This window comes from Chlorocebus sabaeus, chromosome 20 (assembly GCF_047675955.1).
Source record: "Chlorocebus sabaeus isolate Y175 chromosome 20, mChlSab1.0.hap1, whole genome shotgun sequence".
NCBI classification, from domain to species: Eukaryota; Metazoa; Chordata; class Mammalia; order Primates; family Cercopithecidae; genus Chlorocebus; species Chlorocebus sabaeus.
In genome coordinates, this window is record NC_132923.1 from 111,186,796 (window position 1) to 111,195,231 (window position 8,436).

An 8,436-nucleotide genomic window follows, 5' to 3' on the forward strand; every position below is an offset into this window, starting at 1 on the left:
ACTACATTTTCAGAAAAGGGTCTCAATTTAATAGTGAACATCGTGTGAGCATTAAACTACATGCATTAATTACCTCATTTAATCCCCACTGAGGTCAAGAATCTTGCCCCAAGTTACCAGTTTGGACAAGTTAAAGAATACTGCTTTAAAGTGGCTTGGGCCTGGCACGGTAGCTCACGTCTATAATCCCAGAACTTTAAGAGGGTGAGGCAGGAGGATTGCTTGAGCTCAGGAGTTTGAGGCAATGTGCTAAAACCTGTCTCTACAAAAAATTTTTAAAATCAGTTGGGTGTGGTGCCACGCCTGTAGTCCCAGCTTGGGAGGCTGAGGTAGGAGGATAGCTTGAGCCTGGGAGGTCGAGGCTGTAGTGCGCTGTAATCATGCCATGGCACTCCAGTCTGGGCAATGGAGTGAGACCCTGCCTCAAAAATAATAAATGAATGAATAAATAAAGTGATTTGTAAATCTGTTCTCTGGTATAGTCGATGTTTGTACTAAGGGGAGTCTTATTTCCCTTTTATCTTCCTAGATGAAGAAAAAAAATATATTGGTGGCAAGCACACAACCCATGCCAAACAGAGCTGTGGAATGGCTTTGTTGCTGCCTCCCAGAGGCTAAACTCCGCTGTCTGTGCCAGCATCTCTAGTTACCTGCTTTCTCTTGCTCACAGGTCTGTGTATGCACTCAGACTAACCTGTGAACTGGCACCTTGTGCCTGCATCTCACTGACTTTGGCAGCTTGGATGCTGTCTTCTTCTGTAAATGCCCTTCTTCCAAAAAGCAGCCCTGCTGCCTGTTTACTCTCTTTCACTGTATCAGAGTCTAGAACCTGCAGGTTTTCTAAAAGATCATTGCGTTGCTGTTTATCAAAAGCGGCATGTGTTTCCGTCAGCTTTCCAACAGAAAATCAGGCGAGAGGCTATTCAACATTCACTTATTCATTGAATATTCACTAATTTTCCAGACATTCTTCTAGGTACCAGGGATACTGGCAAAAAACATTTACCCTAATGGAGCCTGGGTTCTAGGGGATGAAAACAGACAATAAGCAAATAAATGAATAAATGAATATTCAGTGAATGAGTGAATGTTGAAGAACCTCTCTCCTGATTTTCTGTTGGAAAGCTGACAGAAATACATGCCGCCTTTGACAGAAAGCAACGCAGTGATCCCTTAGAAAATCCACAGGTTCTGCCAGGCATGGTGGCTCACGCCTGTAATCCTAGCACTTTGGGAGGCCGAGGTGGGTGGATCACAAGGTCAGGAGTTTGACACCAGCCTGGCCATGGTGAAACCCCGTCTCCACTAAAAATACAAAGATTAGCTGGGCTTGGTGGCATGCGCCTGTAATCCCAGCTACTCGGGAGGCTGAGACAGGAGGATCACTTGAACCCGGGAGGCAGAGGTTGCAGTGAGCAGAGATCATGCCATTGCACTCCAGCCTGGGCAACAGAGCAACTTTGTATCAAAAAAAAAAAAAGGGGGGTATTGTAAGGTCCGAAACGTGTGTGTGTGTGTGTGTCAAATATACAAATGGGAAGCATTGTCATAGCTTTTGCTAGATAATCATGAGGGCCCATCCAGGCCAGGGTTCCTGTGTTCTTGAAGGGTCTTAGTTGGATCCACAGGCCCAAGGGGAGGGACTGGAGCTCTCCTTCCCTTCCTGAGTCCAGCCCCAAGATGAAGTCTGAACTTCTCTGGCCATGATTTAGATGAAATTCACTCTGCAGCAGTATGAACACCCCTCTCTGAAAACAGAGGGTTTTCGTTTTTAAGAAAGACTCCTCATAGTTCTCTCTACTCCCTGCCTGGTGAAGGTGTGGTCTTAAATCTAGTTCACTGATTGCAAAAACCTGGCTTGATTCAACACACTTGATCTATTTTCATCTCTCTGCCGCTTGCTTAAAATAAGGAGCTCATTGCTATGCTGCCCACGGCTGCGTCTAAATCATAACTGAGAGTTGAATACATTTTTCTCTCTTCTGCTAAATACCATTTTTATCTTCGCCGAGCCCACACGTCCTCGGTCGACAGTGTTTGCTTTAGCAGTCCATGCCTGGACTTGGAGGGATAGTCAGGTGACAAAAGACCCCTCCCGAGCTCCCAGTGAGCCTCCCTCCCTGTGACCTGTTTGTCTTCCAACAGGGCGTTCTCCTACCCACGAGCTAGCCAGCCGAAGCCACTTTCCAGGCTGTCACCACAATTTCTGCTTTTGTTTTCCCCACTCTTCATTGCTTGGTGAGGGCTAGGGAAGCTTTGTGAGCCTTTGGGTCCCTCATATCTCCTGGCAAAGGCTTGAATCCTTGAATCTCAGCAACCTCTGGACTTCAGTCTCCCCTTCTTTGACTCATTATAGGATGTAGAAAATTAGCAAAATGGGGAATTCAAGAAACTCCAAAAAGCAGCTTCACAAACATGAATTGAAAGAGACTCGACTCCTGAAAGGAATGATGTCATGCTCAGAAACCAGCCTGAAACTCGTGCTTTTCATCTCTAATCTTCTCCCATCCAAAGCCTTAACTCCTCCCACATATCTCCTCTCCTTCTTCTTCCCATAAGAAAGGTCAGCATTATTATCATCATTTTACAGACAGTCAAATGAGCCCCGCTGGGGAGGGAGCCAGTGGCACAGTCCAGATTAGGATGTGAGGCTCCCCTGAGGACAGGCTGGAGCCTGAGGTGTCCCTCATCTGCTTCATTATTTTAATCATTATGAATTTTTCCTTTTCAGTTAGTCTCTGTGCATGTGATAAGAAATCCTTGCCACCCACTGTTGCAGGCATCAAGTGTAAGGAAAGGCACTAGGGAAAAAAATGCTATATTCTGCTTTTGGGAAAACAGGAGAATAACTGAGGTTAACTAGGAAAACAGAAAGGGTGAGAGCCTCAGAGAGGGTCAGGAATACAGGATAGAGATTCAGAGCTGGCCTCTGCCTCTCAGCTGGAGCCATTCGGAAATGGCACTGTGAAGCAAAGGATTTTTTTTTTTCTTTTTTGAGAAAAACTCTCACTCCATTGCCCAGGCTGCAATGCAGTAGCACGATCTCAGCTCACTGCAACCTCCGCCTCCCGGATTCAAGCGATTCTCCTGCCTCAGCCTCCCAAGTAGCTGGGATTACAGGTGCCCGCCACCATGCCTGGCTAATTTTTGTATTTTTTAGTAGAAACGGGGTTTCACCATGTTGGCCATGCTGGTCTTGAACTCCTGACCTCAGGCAAGCTGCCCATCTTGGCCTCCCAAAGTGCTGGGATTACAGGCGTGAGCCACCCCTGCCCAGCTGAAGCAAAGGATTTTTGGTTTCCAGCAGTGGAGGTGGATGGCATTGAGCCAGCTATAAGAAACGGTAAGAAAAGAGATTCTGAAGCTAGTCAGTCTCTATCCAATCCTGATTCTGCTACTTCCTAGCCGTGTTACCCTGGACAAGTTACTTCAAATTTCTGAGTCTCAGTTTCCTCATCTGTAAAATAGGAATAACAGTATTTCCACTCGGCAGCATTTTTGCAAGGATGATATTGAAACAAGATGATATATAAAACGTGCTTAGCACACTGTGCAGTACACAGTAGCTCTAATTATTAAATGTTCACAGTATGCCAGCATTATGCCAGTTACAGGAGATGCTTATATGAATAAGGCAGACTCCTCGCCTTCGAGGAGTTTATTGGCTTGTGGATAGGACAGGCGAGCAAACATTTACTACACAGTACTTTGGGAGTGGTGCTGGCTGGAAGGAGTGGTGCCGTCTGTCTACGGTTATGGAATAGATCTTCCCACCTCTGGATAAAGTTAACTGTGTAAGAACAGAGACTGAACTCATGACCTTCAATAATGGGAACATAATAAAAAATAATTGTGGTATAGCAGCTGGCCATTTCCAGACAGAGGGTGTCAGTTGTCACGGCAGCCAGTGATTTCATTTTATCCTCCTCAAAGCCTTACAAGATTTGATGATGAGTAACTGAAGAGGGGAGTCTGACTTTTTCTAGGGCCTTCAGACAAGTAATTGTGCCTCAGGCCCTGAGGGATAAAGATAAAGATCCACAGGGTCAGTGCTATGGGTTATGTGCCCCCTACCCATCCCATGGAGGGAAAACTAAGTAGCAAAATGGCCACAGGGTAATGTGGGCAAGGTGGTCAGAGCCTGGTGGATCTATAAGCTACCAGTAAGAAGATCTTTTTTTTTCCCTCCAGAGACGAAGTCTTGCTCTGTTGCCCACGCTGGAGTGCAGTGGCATGATCTTGGCTCACTGCAACCTCCACCTCCCGTATTCAAGCAATTCTGCCTCAGCCTCCCAAGTAGCTGGGATTACAGGTGCCTGCCACCACGCCCAGCTAATTTTTGTATTTTTAGTAGGGATGGGGTTTCACCATGTTGGCCAGGCTGGTGCCCGGCCCAGATAATTTTTATGATGTCAAAGAATTTAGGAAAATGCCTTCTTGCAGGTTTAGGTGGAAGTGAAACTGTCTACCCTGCTCTCCCTTAGTTGGAAATAGTGCGGTGGAAGGAGAGGTGGAAGAGTGTGACAGAGGGCTGCCTGCCCTGTGGCTGTGCCAGTGATCTCTGCACACTGGGCTCCATCTAGGGCACATCCAAGCCTGGATCGGATACCTTGCTTTGTGTGTGCCAGGTCATTTTTGTCTTTCCCCTCACATGCATATGATACTTTATGGGGCATAAAGTCCCATCAGCCCTGTGAAGCAGGCACTTGTCACTTCTAGGAAACTGAGGCTCAGAGAAAGTAAGCAAACTATCCAAGATCAAATGATTAGAAAGTAGAAATCTTACGACCAGAGCTCAGTTTGCTGGCTGTGAGACCAGGGCATCCACTGTTATAGATGCTTCCTTCCTTCCTTGGGGGTGTGGATTTGGCCTTTTGCTAAGAAGGAGTGGTTCCCCCAAGTGGGTCAAAGGATCCTTGGAGACAAAGCTTCTTTCCTTTTCCTGATACAACTTCTGTATGGGAGGTTTACAGGAACATTATGAAGGCAGTTAATTAGTCCATTCTCAAGCTGCTGATAAAGACATACCCGAGACTGGGTAATTTATAAAGTAAAAGAGGTTTAATGGACTCATAGTTCCATGTGGCTTGGGAGGCCTCACAATCATGGTGGAAAGTGAAAGACACGTCTTACATGGCGGAGAGCAAGAGAGAAAATGAGAGTCAAGCGAAAGGGGTCACCCCTTATAAAACCATCAGATCTCGTGAGACTTATTCACTACCATGAGAACAGTATGGGGAAACTGCCCCCATGGTTCAATTATCTCCCACCCAGTCCCTCCCAAAACATGTGAGAATTATGGGAACTACAATTCAAGATGAGATTTGGGTGGGGACACAGCCAACCGTATGAGCAGTGGAGGGGGCGCCAGCCTCAGATAAAGAGGCAGGAATCCTCCACCAACTGCTGCCATCTCTCCTGTGACCTTGAGCAGGTCACTGTACCTATCTGTGTCTGGGGTCCTTGTCAGCTATAGGGAGTCACGTTCCCTTCCCTGCCTACCTTCTGGGTGTGATGCGAATCAAATGAAACAAGCAATATCAGAAACAGCTTGAGAATGTCGAAAGTACAGTACAAACCCAAGGCATGATTCTGAACATCTTCATACAAAACTGAGAGCTGGTGGCCCTCAGGTTGCTTCTTTCATTTCTTTCATTCATTCACGCAATGCTAGAAAAATGTGGAATACATTCCCTGCACCAGACTCTGCATTAGGTACTGGTGATGCAAGGAAGTCCCCAGGCTTTGAGGAATTCGAAGGGAGGAGAGACAGATTCAGACCAATAATTATGACACATAGATGGGGGGCCTTTTATTTTTGTTTTATTCTGTTTTGTTTTGAGACAGGGTCTCCATCTGTCACCCAGGCTGGATTGCAGTGGTGCTATCATAACTCACCACAGCCTTGACCTTCCAGGCTTAAGTGATCCTCCCACTTCAGCCTCCTGAGCAGCTGGGACCATGGGTGCCTACCACCACGCTTGGCTAATTATTTTTTTTTAAATTTTTTTGTAGAGATGGTGTCTCCCTGTGTTGCTCAGATTGGTCTCAAACTCCTGGGCTCAGGGCTCAAGCAATCCTCCCACCTCAGCCTCTGAGTAGCTAGAAATGCAGGCTCGCACCACTCTACCCAGCTAATTTTTAAATATTTTATAGAAACAGGGTCTCGCTCTGTTGCCCAGGCTTGTCCTGAACTCCTGGCTTCAGCGATCTTCCCACCTTGGCCTCCCAAAGTGCTGGGATTTCAGGCATAAGCCACTGCACCTAGCTGATATGAGGCCTTTTAAAGAGATGACCACAGTCAGGGAGCCCTGCATTGAGGTGTCCACAGATGCTGTGGAATGTGGGGTTGGGGGGCATTGAGCAACAGTTGGAGCCAGAGAAGACCCCACAAGAGGAGGATGAGTAGGGGGCTGATGGAAGAGAGAGGGAGGAGGGAAAGGGCAGAGGAAACATCAGGCACAATGACCTTGAAGAGCATGTGAGTCATTTAGTGCAGCTGAGGCACGGGTTACTTGAAGGAAGTTCACAGCTGGGGCACGGGTTACTTGAAGGAAGTTTGATGGCTATTTCTTTTTTATTTTTTGAGACAGAGTCTCTGTCTGTCACCCAGGATGGGGTGCAGTGGCGCAATCTTAGCTCACTGCAACCTCTGCCTCCCAGGCTCAAGCAATTATCCTGCCTCAACCTTCCAAGTAGCTGCGATTACAGTCGCCCGCCACCATGCCTGGCTAATTTTTGTATTTTTAGTTGGCCAGGCTGGTCTCAAACTCCTGACCTCAAGTGATCAGCCCGCCTCGGCCTCCCAAAGTGCTGGAATTACAAGCGTGAGCCACTGTGCCTGGCCATGATGGCTATTTCTTATTATGGGAACGGAGCCTGCTGGTCACCCTGGAGTTCTTTTTGGGACATGTTTAGGTGTGTACATCAGTGTGTACTGGTTTGCCTCTCCGGGTTGCAAGGAAGAAGCCCACGTAAATGAACTCAGTGATGGAGCTTTGCTGTGAGGCCCCATGGGAAGCAAGATTTTTAGGAAATGATCTCAGCTGATAGCTGGACGTGTGCTGGGACCTTAGGCCTCCAACTCAGTGCAGTGCTATCCAGGTTTTGACCTGAGTTCCAGGGTCCCACCTTCTCTGTGAGCACCTGGTGTTGGTTGTTGGTGGTTCCTGAGAGCAGAAGGGTCTAGTTGCATTGGTTTGTGCTGACAGGTGTAACTCTCCCCACCAGGCAGGGCTTCAGCCTAGCCACCATGGCAGGGATTGGTTTCCACTGGGTCCAGCATATACCAGGCCACCTGTCCCAGGTCCAAGCAGGACTAGTTTTAATCATAATGCACTACAACCTTATATGAAGAGAACTCTGAATCTTGAGCTGGTTTCTCCTATAGAGAGCTTTGTAGATTTCTCTCTTGGAGAGATGGCTGAGTAGAACCCTTTTGAGATCACAGTCCCATTTACTCATTCACAGAGTGGGAAAGGAAGGCCCAGAAAAGGCAGTAGCCTTGCTCAAACCTGTGCAGCAAGTTCACTGCAGGGTCAGGCATAGAACAGGTCTCCTAGATTTTTTGGTTGGTGCATAAATGTGCTTCTGTGTTGTTGACATGTTCATGAACCCATGTACTGTGTACAAGGCAGCGGGCCATGTCCTGAGAATGGACAGGCCACATAATCCCTGTCCTCCAGAAGGTTATAATGGGGGTATCAGAGCACACATAGAAAAAGATAGCTGTTCAATTTGCAGTGGCCCTGGGGGAAGCCAATACAGTTAGGCAAATTATACCAAGTCCAAGGAAAAAAATCTGTGAGGCTTTGCCTGCCAGATCCTCGATGACCTTCTAAGAAAGGTGATTTTCGTGATTTTTTTTTTTTTTTTTTTTTTTTTTTTAGCTATGTTGCCTAGGCTGGAGTGCAGTGGCTATTCACTGGTGCGATCGATGAATGACAGCCTCGAACTCCTGGGCTCTCGCCATCCTCCCGACTCAGCTTCCCGAGTCGCTGGGACTACATGTATTTGCCTCTGAACTCAGCTAAGATTTTTTGTTTTAGCCTGGTTAGAACCAGAGAAGCCACAGCAGGACTTCTGGACCCAGCCATAGGCCAGCAGAGAGCAGAGAGAAGCCTGGGGAAATGGAAAGGGGATAAGACTGGCGACTTTGTTGCATATGACCGATTCCCTAAGCCATCTGCTCTTACAAATAAATCCCTACTTAGCAGCCCAGAGCAGTTACAGAGAGGGACAGGGGTCTTTGAAACACAAATCACCAGTGATGACAAGGCCACTGGGTATGAGGCTGTTTGTTCTCTTCCCGAGTGGATAAGGTTTCTAAGGGATAAATGGAGTGTTCTTACTGGCTGGCCCAGGACCTGCTGTTCCCATGCAATGGCTAGGGGATGCTGTCAGAGGCTCTAGGGAGTGGGAATGGCCTGACTTCCA